The sequence below is a fragment of the Lissotriton helveticus genome, chromosome 7 (genome assembly GCF_964261635.1).
Source record: "Lissotriton helveticus chromosome 7, aLisHel1.1, whole genome shotgun sequence".
Lineage (NCBI taxonomy): Eukaryota > Metazoa > Chordata > Amphibia > Caudata > Salamandridae > Lissotriton > Lissotriton helveticus.
Window position 1 is genome coordinate 920,880,633 of NC_136068.1, and position 15,101 is coordinate 920,895,733.

The following is a 15,101-nucleotide window of genomic DNA, read 5'->3' on the forward strand; positions in this document are numbered from 1 at the left end:
AAGCGTACGAGAAAGCAATTTTACACACCTGATACAACTGAAACCTAACTGAGAACAGAGCCTTCCCAAGGTAAAATACGCTTCAAGTCTGCAACGTTCTGCTTAAGCTAAGAAATTGCAGTTAGGCCTCTGCTGGCGTTTTCATGTCTCAGGCCTTTACACTTTCAAATGCATTTCTAATACTGCAACATAAGCATTACATTTAAAATCATTCTAGTAAGCATTATTTCATTGCAGTTTTAAAGCATTATCCTGTCTTATGTTAGAACATAACTTTATTCATTAGTAGGCAACCTACAGGTGCAATTTCAATTAGGCACGTTCAAACCTAAAGCAACATTTTAAACACGAAGCAACCTTTTCAACATTATCTAAGGCATATTCTAGGTTAAGGAACTACATTAGTCTTTGAATAACATGAACACACGTCTACATATTGCAATATACGCGGTCTAGTACTACATTTTAATAGCCACACCTTGACAAAGTTCTCCAAATATGCGGGTGCTGCCTACTTGTAATTATAATGCAACCATACAAATTTTCAGAATAACATGGCGCTCTATCAGTCACATGTCCCTTAACAGAGAGATTGCAAGTTTCAACCCTGGCAGGACCTGCTCAGCTGTTAGTACTTTCTTGCCATTTTTTAAACTTAATTTTGTTTCCAACCGTAATTGGTTTGGCGTGCAGTGAGGTTGAAAGAAACGGTCATGCAGTTTAAATTTGGCACGCGCAACTCACCTCTTCACACGGATCGGCTGGTGAGAATCCTATGACGTTTCTTTTGTTGTGTGGTAGCCTTCATTGCTGCCTGTAGACGTTTTGGAGCACGAGCGCTCGGCGGAGCCACTCGGCGAACGTATTCTGAGCGCACCGCCATCTTGAGTTTGGTACATTCCATCGTGTCTGGTGTAGCTGCTTACTACGCCTCTGCCAACCACGTTGAATTGGAACTGTGTTGAATTGGAATCGTGGCCAGGGAGGTTGCACTGAGCAGTTCATCGTCTGTTTTCTCCTCACCTCTGTGTGCAACCAACTTCTTTATGATGGGTCTGAAGTCCGAGAGTGGCTGTTTGCTCATCGTTGGTGGAGTTCCTTTGAGGCATCTTCATACTTGTTCCCTGTACAGTTCTGGTGAGTGTTTAGTACTGTTTCACCAAGAAGTTGCCGCAGTAACATTTTCGGAAACAACAAGGCGCATGGTGCAAATGTTAGAAGAGACTTTAGCTGCAACATGGGACGCTAACGCTTCTTTCTTACAGTCAGCAACTCGGCAAAACCATCGTTTACTTTATCTGCTCCCTGGTGTTCTTCAAGTTGTTGTGGAAAAAAACAGCTACTGGCAGTTTAAGGACATAGATTTCTACTTCATTGGAGACCTCAGGTGAGAGACCGCTCACCGGAGCACGGGACTTTTGATTTCATTATATTGCTGGTCACTAGAATGCATGTTTCGTTTTGTGTGTGAGTTTTAGGTTCTAGTTTCTGCCTAAGGTCTGTATCAGTGTATTCTGCACTGAGTACCCATCTTTGGGGAGGTCATGGTGGTGGTGTATCCTGCCCTGAGGTGATTTGTTAGTTCCTGGGGTGGTTAGTGGCCAATGCAGTTTATTTTAGGGTGGTGAGTGCCCTGAAGTAGTGAGTTGGTGGGGTGGAGAGTGCCCCAGTGCTGTGTATTTTGGGGTGGTCAGTGCCCCATTTATTTGTGGAGTAGTGGGTGCACCAGAGTAGTTAATTTCTGCACCAATTTTAGGGTAGTTAGTGCCCTACAGTGGTGAGTTTGTGGGCTGGTCAGTACCCCAGTGCTGTTTTTTTAGGGTGGTGAGTGCCCTATGGTGGTGAGTTTGTGGGGTGGTGAGTACCGCAGTGCTTGTTTTTAAAAAATTTTTTAGGGTGGATAGTGTGGGGTGGTGAGTGCCCCTGTGCTGTTTATTTACGGTGGTGAGTGTCCTACCGTGTGTGTTTGGTTAGTTTGTGGGTTGGTATTATGTCGCAGTTATGGGGTGGTTTGTGCCCCAGTTTTGTTTCACCTCTCTGTGTGTTTGGTGTGGTGTTGTTTTTCCCTAAGGGATGGTGATGGGGTTAATCTCTATTAGTGTATTTATTGGGGGATGGGGGTAATCTCTTTCTGGGTATTTATTTGTCGTATTTGGTAAATTCTATAATTTCATGCATGTTTTGGTGGTATATTTTTCATTATTCTAATGTTGATATTTAATGATGTTTTCCATTCATCTGCATCATTTCTATTTTATGCATGCATATTGTGGGTTGTTTCCATCTCTTCTAATGCAATGTATTTAATGATGTTCTTACTTTTGTGCATCATTTCTGCTTTTTTTTATTATTATATAATCTTTATTTCGACATATGACTGTCATAAAAGAAACACAGTAAAATACAACTTTAAAAATGTTAAAACATCAATTGCTATGAGGAAAAAAAAGAAATATATACACATTATCCAACATCATGGGATGGGCGTATCCCTTAAGCTATCCCTTTAATACAACAGGAGCTCATTACCCCCTACCAGATTACACCACTCAAAATAGTTCATTATTCCAGACATTTCCTCCTGATGTTCCACGTTGAAGCCAAACATTTCGTGACTCCAAAAACAATACATGGCAACAAGTCCGTTTTTAATATTCGATATGATTGGTGGTACTGCCTAATGCCCAGATTTTTACAGATGGGAATAATCCACTTCTTCCTAGGGGTCATATAGGAGGGGCAGAAGAAGACCATGTGTACGTCCGACTCTAGTTCGGCATCGCACACTGGACAGTCTGCAGGGGCGTCATGGTACCATCGTGCTGTTAGACCTCTGAGCGGTAGGGAGTCATATCTCCATTGGAGGTATAACTTCCTGTAGGCGCTCGGGCTGATTATGTCCAAGACAGGCTCGAATTTGTAATTATCCTTTTGCTCAAGGAATGACATAGTTAACCCCTTCGACGCTCATGACGAGCCCAGCTCGTCATGGAGTTTCCATTGGTTTCAATGGAAATTCAATGGGAATCAACAAATAGGCTTAGCATCCAAGTGGTTAATGACCCTATTTTGGGGTTAGATTGGTCAATAACCTTTTTACTGCTTGATAAATACTATTTTTCTTATACACCTTTTGTGTTTGTTGTTTATGTATTGTGTATGTGTTGTGATAAGTTGTGGTTATATATAATCAACAACCAGATTTTGGTGAATTAATTTCCTGGCAGGATCATTAACTTATCCTATAAAGTCAGTTTGAATCACCAATCGTCGTTAAAACAAACTCCCTTGAAGGCACCTATACCTCTCTACTTAATCACCCAAGCCCTCAAGGGTATTTTGGGTTGCTCACTGTTCTTTAATCATTAATCCTTTGAAGCGCCATTTGACTCAATATGCTCGACAGCGAGGTTGGTTGCCTGCTGCAGGTAAGTCCCCTGTCAATCCTCACAAGTCTGATTTTCAGAAGTTGGCTAAGAGTTTGGCGTCTGACAAATCCAAGTCCGCTGTGGGTGCGTCATCAGCCGCCCCTCCTCCTACTGATACCGATGACACGCATTCTTCTACGTCTTCAGATTATGATGACCCTCCCCCTAGGAAGAAGGTCTGTAAAGAACATTTCGTGGATGCCCCCACACACCCTACCGTGTTAACTTTTGATCCTGCAGATATTATCCATCCTCATTCCACCTCCTGGCTTCCCTCCCCTGCGGTGACAGAGTATGTCCAGACGCACATCCGCCAACCTTTTGAAAAGGATGTTAGGGCGCGACTTCGGTCCGAATGCCCTAGGCCGGATCTTGCTGACCATTTGGCGGAAACTCCTGAGGTTGACTCCACGATGGTCACCTATCTCAGGAAGTACGCCAAAGATCCGAAGAAGGGTCTGGACAGATCTTGGCGTTCCTGTCAAGACAAGGTGCTTGATTTATTGGGTCCTCTCATGAAAATTCTGGATCTTGAGTTCCTGGCAAAGGAATCTGCGGCTCTTGTGGACCCGGATGAACTTATTGAATGGGCGCAAAGAGCTATTTGCCAGTTGGGTAATGCCAACTGTGCAATTTCATGTGAGAGACGCCGGTCTATACTTCTGAAACTGGATCCGAAGTTGGCAGAGCTCTCCTCCTCCGAATCTGGTCCAGCTGCTCAGGGTCTGTTATTTGGCCAACCTTTTTTGAAGGAACTCACCAAATTTGTGGCCACCTTCAGTGGCATGGATAAGGCTCAGGCTTCGCTGCGACGAGCGTTTCGTCCGGTTTTTGCCAAGGCCGGATGAAACAGGGGACGCTCGTTCGGCCGTGGCTCTCAGCAACCTTCCCAAAGGGGATACCAGTCCCAAAGAGGCGGTGGTCAAGATGCCGGATACCATACCCGGTCAACTTTCTACCTCTCTCGCAAAGGGAGAGGACAGTATAGGAAAGGACGTTCCGGAGGAAACCAAGGTGGCTACCAGGATTCCAACACTTCAGGTGAGCCTGATTCCTGCTTGCAATGTGGTTCTGGGGGGCAGGATACAATATTTTCTAAACAATTGGCGTCTAATCTCCAACGATGCATGGGTGCTGGAAACTGTTCAAGGTTACAGAATCGAGTTTTACCAGCCCCAACATCAGACCCACCCTCCCATGCCTCTGTGCTTCTCCATTCAAGATCAGGAGTTCATTTCGGCGGAAATAACCTCTCTCCTCAAAAAGGGGGCAATAATTTCGACCGTCCGTCATCCCAAGGGGTTCGTCAGCACGGTGTTTCTTGTCGAGAACAAAGGGGGCGGATCCCGCCTAGTTCTCAATCTGAAGGACTTCAACGGAGGGGTAGTTTACAGGCATTTCAAGATGGAGGGGATCCATCTGTTGCGAGATCTTCTGCGAGAAGGGGATTGAATGGTTCGTCTCGATCTCAAAGACGCGTACTTGTCGATTCCCGTCTTCGGTCCTCATCGTCGATTCCTTTAATTCCATTGGCGGGGGACTTGGTTCGAGTATCAGGTTCTCCCGTTCGGCCGCTCGTCAGCACCTTGGTGCTTCACGAAACTTCTGAGGCCTGTCGTGGAACACTTGCGCGCTCGGGGTGTTCGCCTGATTATTTACTTGGACGACATTCTGATTATGGCAGATTGTCCGCTCAAACTGCTGTCTCATCTGGAGTGGTCCATCAACCTCTTTTAATCTCTGGGGTTTCTGGTGAACGTTCAGAAATCTGTCTTGGCTCCAACTCAGGTGATAGACTTTCTGGGATTCAAGGTTAATTCACTTTCGTGTCAACTTCTTTTACCCAAGCAAAAGATTCGGTATATCAAGAGGGAATTGACTTCGGTTATCTCCAGACAGACTGTGTCATTGAGATCGTTAGCACGAGTTGTGGGTCTCTTGGCGTCCTCCATTCAGGCGATCTTCCCAGGTCCCCTTCATTACAGAGCCCTTCAGCGTTTAAAGATTCGTCATCTACAAAAAGGCCTTCGCTACTCAGATCAGATTCCTCTTTCAGAGGAAGCGAGGTGGGAGATGAAGTGGTGGTTAGACCACAAGGATGCCTGGAATGGACGAGCCCTGTTCGGAGCGTCGCCGGAACTAGTGATAGAGTCCGATGCCAGCCTGTGGAGCAGGGGAGCCCGGTGCGGTCCTGTCTCGACGGGGGGGTCGATGGTCTCCCCAGGAGTTATCTCTCTACATCAATTGCCTAGAACTCCTGGCAGGGTCGTTTGCGATCCGTTGTTTCTCTCCTCTTCAATCCAATTGCTGCATACTTCTCCGCATGGACAACATTTCGGCGGTTCGCTATGTCAACAAGTTGGGCGGAACGCGATCCAAGATATTGGCGGAAATAGCCAAGGATTTTGGGCATTTTTGTCTGCAACACAAGATCACGGTTATTGCAGAATATCTTCCCAGCCGCAACAATCAGATTGCGGATTGGAATTTGCGACATCTTCGGGACTTCAGCGATTGGAGGCTTCATCCTCGCGTTTTCCGTTCTCTCCTCCGGCTCTGGGGCCAGTGTCAGATCGACCTGTTTGCCTCTCGCCTCAATACTCAGCTCCCACTGTTCTTCAGTTGGAGGCCAGATCCGGAAGCAGACTTGGCCTTCGAGCCTGTGTTATGCCTTTCCCCCATTCATGAAGATTCCCAGAGTCTTGGCTTATACAAAACGTTATCGATCCGAATTGATTCTCATTGCTCCTCTGTGGAGGGCTCAAGCGTGGTTCCCAGTTCTCCTGGAAATGTGTTGTGCAGTGCCGCTCCTTCTTTCCCAGAAGTGGAATCTCTTGCTGGATCCTCTCGGCAATCCGCATCCCCTGATTCTGTCCGACAATCTTCATCTGCTGGCATGGCGAATTTCGGGGACCGCTGGATGGTCCCAGGCCTTTCTCGAGACGCTTCCAAGTTCATTAGTGAGGCCTGGTCACTTAATGCTCACAAACGCTACAGGGGGTCTTGGAAGCGATGGTGTGACTGGTGTGTTCAACGGGAGGTTGATCCCACTTCAGCGGATGTTTCCATGATCATTAATTTTTTGGCTTCTCTTGCATCCTCCGGTTTGGCTTATCGGACTGTCAACAATTTCCGTTCGGCCATTTCTGCGGGTCATATCCATATTGATGGTAAGCCTGCGGGTGTGCATCCTATGATTGCCAAGTTGCTTAAGGGTATCCGTCTGGCGAAACCTCCATGTCCTAAGTACGTCTCTTTATGGGATGTTTCCATTGTTTTACGATTTCTTGAGGCCTGGCCTCCCAATTCTTTATTGTCACGTAAACAGTTGTCAGCCAAACTGACTATGTTGTTATGCCTTGTTTGCTGCAAGTGGGTGTCTGATGTTCGGGCTTTGGATTTGGCTGGCCGCAGCTTTACACCTGACGGTGTTACGTTTCTCCTTTCCAGATGTACAAAAACGAATACTACTTTGATTACCTATCCTTCCTTTGCCTCTCATCCCAACCTTTGTGTTGTTCAATGTGTCAAAGATTATGAAGTAAGTACTGCTCCTTTACGTTCAGATATGCAAGGTCAGTTGTTGATTGCTTTGCAGAAGCCTTTTCTCCCCGTTACCCCAGCTACATTAGCTCGCTGGGTTCGATGGCTCATGTCAGAGGCTGGCATTGATGTTTCCATTTTTGGTGCCCATTCGGCACGTGGGGCAATGGCTTCTAAGGCATTCTCAATGGGTGTCACTCTTTTTGACATTATGAAGGCCGCGGATTGGGCTTCTGATTCTGTGTTCAAAACTTTTTATTACAAACCGATTGATCATATTGCTTCTGTGGTGGTGGATCAGCTTTAAACAAGCATAATCGGAGCCTCCTGTCCTGACATAGAATTCAAAATTTGCGAACATTCGTGACAAGAATTTTCAATTCTATTAAGGACAAGGAGGCGAGGATTATCCCACCCGTTGTTATTGTTTTTCTGCATATATTGCTAATGTGAACATGTTTGATATTTGTATATGGATTCCTTCAAATTCCTTGTTTTTCTACCCCCCTGATTTCTGTTTACAATTTATGCACTGGATGTGTATTATGGCTATGTGTCTCTTTTCAGGTTCTGACCCGAAATAGAGGTTTTTCTTTCCACCTGGCTTCGCTTCACTTTCCAGGGACTTCTGGTTCCAGTATTCTTCAATTGCCTGCATCCTCGTTCAGCTTGGACCTCTCCTGCGTTCGTGGACTTCCTTCTTGATGTTCTTCGTTTGGATTTCTGTTTTGATTTGAACTGTTTTTCCTCACCAAAGAAAGAGGAAGAGAGACCTTTTATACTGTGGTCTCTATTCTTGTTACCCTGGTGTTCATGGGTACTGTCGTTTTTTACTGTTTTATTGGCTGCTGGGCATTTCTAATAAAAGAAATGCGAAAGCATAATCATCGCCTCCTTGTCCTTAATAGAATTGAAAATTCTTGTCACAAATGTTCACAAATTTTGAAGTGTCACTCAAAGAGTCACACATATGGCATTGAAATGTGACACATAAACACACTCAAATCAAGAAAATGTTACACATAGACAAAGCAAATACTTGTCAGCTATGTACAGAAGATTTTATATAAAGATCTACTTAAGAATCGTGTTTGAACCTTTGAACAATGTTAACAAACTGAACAGATGATCGGTATTTTTCTCTTGGTAAAATGGCAACCCCACATGCACACGGAGAAAGTTACTTTGTCTGCTGCGTCTGTGAATGCCATCGGGGTGAACAATGGATAAAGGTTTACATTCAGTCTGTCATCTGGGTGAATCCTTAAACTAACGGGCTTCATATGGAAAGCTCAGTCAAGAGCACAATTGCAAGCTTCCCAATTGTTCACCATATTTCCTCCATTGAAACAGGCTGGAATGAGGCTCGTCCGAGCTGTAAGCATTGAGGCTTGCTTAAAAATGTTTCTTGTTCACCAAAACAGAACGAAAAGTAGGTCAGATTATAATTGCACGTCTAAAACCATACACATTTTCGAATTTAATTTGGTGAGAAAGAATGTTTACGAAAAAGAATATTATCGATATGTTGGTGTCTTTTATTTATTGACATACGACTGGATGATGGCAATGTATTAGAATAAAATGTTTGATTATTTTTATTTTAACTTTTGAGAACTTTATTGATCTTTTCGTGCTATCATAGCACACTAGTGTAAGATGGCCGCCACATCAATGCTTTCTTTTCGAAAGACTGTAATCTGGAGTGGTCTGAAGTCCGTCTTTGATTGCCTTTCTGATTTTGTCAACCTTTGGATTGGATGGGACCAGGCAACACTTGTGCTGGGTAAGTAGTAGTAGTGTAGCGTTGTGGGTTTCTGACGGCGCTGCTCTTGGGAGCCCTGTTAATAGGTAACTAGGAATGCAGATGCTAGGTGTTTTACGTTTTTTTTCCAAATGTTCAAGGTTTAGGTGCTGATTTATTGCTCTCCCTTTTCAGAGTAACGTAGCTAATTTGGTGTTCAAGTAAAGGCAAACGAGTGGGGTTCAATTAAAAAACATTTGTATTAGTAATGACAGGGCGTTGTAGTTAATCTCGGGCTGCTATTTTTGTAGGGAACAAGGACGATTCACCTATTAGAGTTTAAAGAGGGAGCAATTGTGGGAATTAAACACGCGTTTCGGTTAAACTTCGGTTACTGTAATAGTATTAGCAGTTCTTCATTTGTAAAGAAATACGTGTCAGGGCGCTCGTCGGGAGGCACCTGCAGCTTGAACCACACATTGCCCCTCCCAACGACACTACCCACACAACTAATCATCTCATTCCTACAAGGGTGATAATTCAGACTATTTCAGGTCCCCAGGGCTATAAGAATGACTTGGGCGGTACTAATAGTCATTTATAATGTAGATTGAATCATTAATTAACTGTTGTCATCTCTAAATTAGCCAGACAGTGCCATTTTGTGGCAGCCTGTCAAGCACGGTGTTGACACGTCCGGTGCGGAGCACTGGGAAACCACCGACTCAAATTAAGCACGGAGTACTAGGGAGAATGGTAGATATGGCATTCAGATAAAGTATTCACTTTGCACTGCAGACCAACAAGTTTCCTACTCATGCTTGAGTATGCTGCGATTTGAAGAGATTTGTATTCATTATAAAACCAGGGCTACAATTCCCAGATTTTTTTTTGCAGAGTTTTATATAGCGCGAACTTGACCCAAACCGAATCGGGTATCAGAGCGCTTTACATAGTTGGCTTTTTTTGCAATCTCATTTGCTTCCTTATTAAATGCCTTTCCTTCCTCTTCTAGTTCTTTTCAAGGAGCGTAGCTGCTTTACCATCTGGAAGAAGTTAAAGAGAAAATTGTTAGATTTAACCAGATGTAATGGTCAAAGTTCTTAGAATATTGTTTTGACTTTCACTGCTTTAGCAAATGTGCGAGTTATGAAGCAGTATTTTTATCACAAAAGTTAGGAAATTCTACCCACCATTTCAAGTCTTCTGTGTTATTGAGTGCTTTTATAATCTGCAAGTTTTAACTAAACATCGTTATCATGTGGATCCCTTGATACATGCCAACTACAGGCCAATCTCCCTTCTCCCTGCTCTGGCAAAAGTGGCCGAGCGGTATGTGCATAGGACAATTTCCAGTTTCATCGAAGGAAACGACCTATTGCACTCTTCGCAGTCCGGCTTCCGAGCTAATTTTAGCACGGAGCTGGCTCTGCTGGAGGTCACTGATGCTATCAGGGAAGTTCTCGACTCGGGGGGGAAAGGCCGTGTTAGTCATGCTTGACTTGTCGGCGGCTTTCGACACCGTTCCTCATGATGCCCTCCTTGTAAGACTCTGGGAGTGTGGCCTTCGAGGAACGGTGTGGAACTGGCTAAAATCATTTCTGGCCGACCGCCGGCAAACGATCTGGGCGCCTCCTTTTTCCGCTGATATGGCTCCGCTAGAGGTGGGAGTCCCGCAGGGCTCCATTCTCAGCCCTATGCTGTTTAACATCTTTATGGCCCCTCTGGCGGAAGTCGCGGAATCTTTTGGCGCCCGGATCGTGTCTTACGCTGATGACACCCAACTCCTGTTCACATGTGACAGGGAGGGGTCATTTGATGGCATAAAGATCAGGGATTGCCTTGGTGCGGTGTTTGAGTGGTTCAGAGGTCATGGCTTAAAATGCAACTCTGACAAGTCAGAGTTGCTTTTTTTCGGTTGCGCACCGGAACATGACTGGAAATCCTGGTGGCCTCAGGATATGTTTCCTCCTGACAAGGTTGCTGCGAAGGCGAAGAACTTGGGAGTGATAGTGGACTGTGAGTTATCCTTTGGACCCCACATCTTGTCCATTGTAGGGAAGTGCTTCGGCATCTTACGGATGTTGAGGAAATTTTTCCCTCTACTGTCACTCAATCACAGGAAAACAGTCGTACAGGCATTAATCGGGTCGCGTCTGGACTACGCAAACGCTCTCTTTCTGGGTCTACCAAAATATCTTATGACCCGTTTGCAAGTGGTCCAGAATTCGGCAGCCCGTGCTATTTTTGGACTCCCAAGGCGAGCTGGCGCCACTGCCTTATTGAACACTCTTCATTGGCTACCCATCTCCAAGCGGGTCCTTTTTAAATGCCTGACTGTGGCCTTCAAGGCCCTCAATGGTATTGGCCCCAAATATATTGGGAAACGCGTTTTCCGGTATGTGCCAAGCAGGAATCTCAGATCATCGGGTCTGTCTTTGCTTAAAGTTCCTGTAATTCGTCGTGCACGATTGGGAGGTCGTTCTTTCCGCTATCTGACACCCAAGGCATGGAACGAATTACCAGTGTCCCTGAGATCGGCTCCCTGTCTTCTGACCTTTAGAAAGGATCTGAAGACATGGCTTTTTAAGAAATAGTTTTTCTTTCTTGTTTTCTGTTGTGTGGTTGCTTTCTATGCTGTCTTTCTTTGCCAAAGCGCCGGGATGCTCCTCGGAGTTGCCGTGCGCTATAAAAGAAATAAAGTAACATAACATAACATAACGTAACATGTGCTTGAGTGGGAGGAACTTGGACCCGAAATTCCCAGTACAACTTTGTTTCTGCAATTAAAAAAAATATAGAGCTACGTACAAAAACAACTGGCGTTATTAATGCTTGGGTTTCAAAAAAATCAAATGACCAAATATTGGGGAGCAGATCAAGGACTGTTTAGGGTTTTATTTAAAGAGTGTATTCATTATGTATGCACGTGACTGTAAGATGCTTATTTTGAATAAAACATTAAAGTAATTTTGCAAGTTATTTTAAGGCGTAACACTTTGTCATTTAGTTCTGGAATTGGCCTGAAATGTCTAAAAAAACAGAATTCCTCAAAAAAGCTTATGACAGGATACAAATGTTTTTATTGAGCTCAGTAGTGACCCCAGGAGTATCCCAGCAGGAGAGCCCATGATCCAGCAAAGAAGAGACCCAAGTGTCAATGGCAGAGCAGAGACATGTCTTCCCAAAAATGTGCTAGTCATCGCCTATTCTCAACTGCGCAGCACAGATTCCTCAAGTTGACCCTGTAAATTGCCCTCAATGTTTAAAGTTTAGAACTGTATAAACCTATGTTCTTTGGTTTGGAGGTTGTAAGCCAGTCCAGCCACATATCTGAATTCATAATTACATTACTTAACAGACACTTTCCTAGAACATAGACTCATGTTGGATAACACTTTCCTGTGTGTCCTTAATAGAAACAAGGGTACCTTAAGAAATGTTTTGAAAATCGACATTATGTAAGGACCAAACAAGAACATTGTTTTTCACTAAGAATACCACGTGTCTCACAGGTTTAAAACAACATTTCTTGAATATTGTATTTCCTGTCTAGTCTGTCATCTGCAATATTTCTTGCGGAAAGACATTTAAAAGAACAACTTTGGAGGCCATGAGTCCTTGAGAGAATGATAAGCAAAGCATGTCTCTGTACCAGCTTCATGCTTTGTTTTTCACCCACCTTGCTACATAGGATGAAATCCGGGTAAAACATTTTCTGACCGATAAGTGCTGCTGACCTTTATATAACTGTATTAGATTACCTCTTTGCCTCATATTCACGCAGGTAGCACTCTAAAGACAGGTTACTGTTGTTAGTGACTCTAGAATTAAAACAAATAACATGACTAGTATTGCACTATGTTCTACAAGCAAATTGAACAAGCATTTGCAATGCAATAGGTCTCGCAGCATTAAAGTTTGTTACTGGCATTGTAAATGACAATGCTTTGCATTAATTTTTTTTCTTTTGAATTTGCAATTGGTATATAAACAGTGCCAGGAAGCGGTCCACTGTGAGTTGTGAGGCGGGCAGGAGCACAGTGCCAGGAAGCGGTCTACAGTGAGTTTGTGAGGCGGGGCAGGAGAACTGTCACCACTGTGCAGTGCCAGGAAGCGGTCCACAGTGAGTGTGAGGTGAGGCAGAAGCACAGTGTCACACCTGTGCATTGCCAGGAAGCAGTCCAAGTGAGTGTGAGGTTGGCAGGAGCACAGTGTCACGCCTGTACAGTGCCATGGAAGCGGTCCACAGTGAGTTGCAAGGCGGGCAGGAGCACAGTGTCACCACTGTGCAGTGCCAGGAAGCGGTCCACAGTGAGTGTGAGGCGAGGCAGGAGCACAGTGTCACACCTGTGCAGTGTAACAGCCATGCAGTGTGCCCCCGTGCAATGCCGCCCAACGTTCTGCCAGCGCCGACCAGTGTCGGAGTATTGCCACCCCGGAATGTGTCACCGGCGTGCACCGTACCCCCAGTGCTGTGTCACCGCCGTGCAGTATGAAGCGGCAGTCTAAAGGGACGGTGGGTGCTCTTGGCCACGGGGCAGCAAGGGTTAAATCACAAAAGGCTTTTGCCGAGCAGCGTTGCATACCATGCATATGACACACAGACACACGATGCTGTGCAGACCTAGGCCTCCGGTCCGTGTTTATTGCTCATCAGTTGACAAGTTTTCATTACAGAGAAGTTTCCGTGAACAGTCTGGCCATATCTAGGGTCCCGTGGGGCGAAATGGAAGGAGAGGGCTGGGGAGAGGTCACAGAGGCGAGGGTAGAGCAGACGTTTTTCAGGATAAATAAGAAACAGTTTTCGAGTAAACAGAGGCCCTGGTGGAAGGGGGTGTCCGGTGTAGGTCCGGGCAATATGAGTTCTAATCACAGCTTCTCCACTTGAGCAACTAACCGTGATTCAGGTCTAATGACTTCATGTGGCGTTGCCAGTTCCCTTACCTGTCAGCAGCGGAGGTGCCTAGAAACCGTTTTAAGCGCAATACAAACACTGGGCATTTCCGCTAAGGTGAGCGGCCGCTTGAGAGTAGCAGCTCAGCATATAATCTATGCGGATGTGGGCCATGGGGGGCGCCTCCACCATCACCATCTTGTTCATCCCGGCCTGGTCACTCCAGGGACCGCTTCTCCGTCACCGGAGAGGTGCTGGCCACGTGCTGAAAGCCCAGATCCCCCCCCAGACGCCCTCCCTGCCCCCCAGAGGCAGACGCCCCTCCTCCCGGGGAGCCCAGGGGTCCTTGGACAGCAGGATGGAGATGGCGGGCACGTTCTTGTGGACCACCAGCCTCTCCACGCGCCCGGCCCACCGCGGGTCGTCCTTCTCCCAGACCTCCTCCAGGGTCCTGTAGTGCACCCTGGTGGCCTGCTGGAGGCCCGTCAGCCTCCTCTTCAGGATCTCCACGCAGGTCACCACCTTGGTGACAGCGCGCCCGCAGCCGCTGAAGACGATCTGCCGCGTGCCCTCGGCGCCCTTCCGTGCCACCGAGAAGCCCATCAGGTTCCGGATCTTGCTGCCCTCTTTCACCTTCATCTCAGGCGCCCCCGCGGGCAGGCCCAGGAAGGGCGGGGGCCCCACCCGCTCCGAAGTCTTGACTTTCCTGAAGTTTTCCATGCCGGACGGGATGGGAGGGGCGGCGGTCTGTGGCGCAGCCTTGGACCCCTCAGCTGTCGTAGCGCCTTGGCTCTGCACCCCAGGTGCGGAGGACAGGCAGGGCGGGCCCGACACTAAGAAATGGGGAGGCTGGGTCTCCTGTCCGACCGGGGTGATGGCGGAATAGCCTCGTTGGGGTAGAGGGCTGTCTGGAAGATACATGGTGGCAGTATGATGGGGTAAGTACTGAGCCACGGAGGTACGACCGAGTCAGTACTCTACCAGTCGGCAAGGAGCGGACAGCACAGCTGGGCCAAGTCCACGTTCAGCACAGTTTGGGTCAAATCGGGCATTTTTAGTATGAGAGAGAAAAGCCTGAGCGATGTGTGCTGGAAGGGGGCACGAGTGGGTGCAGTTTGTCATTTCCAGTCTGCGGACACAGGCAGCACGAGTGCGTAAAGTCAATACTGTGCCAGTCTGCGAACACAGGTCATCACGAGTGCCTAAAGTCATTACTGTGCCAGTCTGCAGACAGAGGACATCATGAGTGTGTAAAGCCAATACTGTGCCAGAATCTGGATAAAGGGCATCACGAGTGGGAATAGTCAATACTGTGCCAGTCTGCAGGCAGAAGTCACGGTTGAGTGAAAAGGGCCACTTCCAGTCTCTTGATAGTGATTACAATGGAGTGAAATCAATTACAAGGCGCGCGTCGCAAGCTGTCTACAGTACAAACTCTTGCGCGCGACCCAATCCCAAGGCGCGCGTCGGAATCCGACTCTGCCATGCT

General features: G+C 46.4%; 1 protein-coding gene and 1 pseudogene across 3 annotated transcripts in view; one reads left to right on the forward strand and one right to left on the reverse strand.

Moving 5' to 3' along the window:
• Nucleotides 1-8,664: 8,664 nt before the first annotated feature.
• TMCO6 (transmembrane and coiled-coil domains 6) overlaps nt 8,665-15,101 on the forward strand; it is a 197,664-nt gene continuing 191,227 nt past the window's right edge. For 2 of the 3 annotated variants that reach the window (XM_078653435.1, XM_078653437.1), the window contains exon 1: nt 8,665-8,757. The gene's annotated coding sequence lies outside the window, so the exon portion shown is untranslated. Of the gene's footprint in view, nt 8,823-15,101 lie in introns of all 3 variants that reach the window. The other variant, XM_078653436.1, reaches the window with a different exon arrangement.
• On the reverse strand, nt 13,694-14,533 carry LOC144767130 (ribonuclease P protein subunit p25-like protein; annotated as a pseudogene).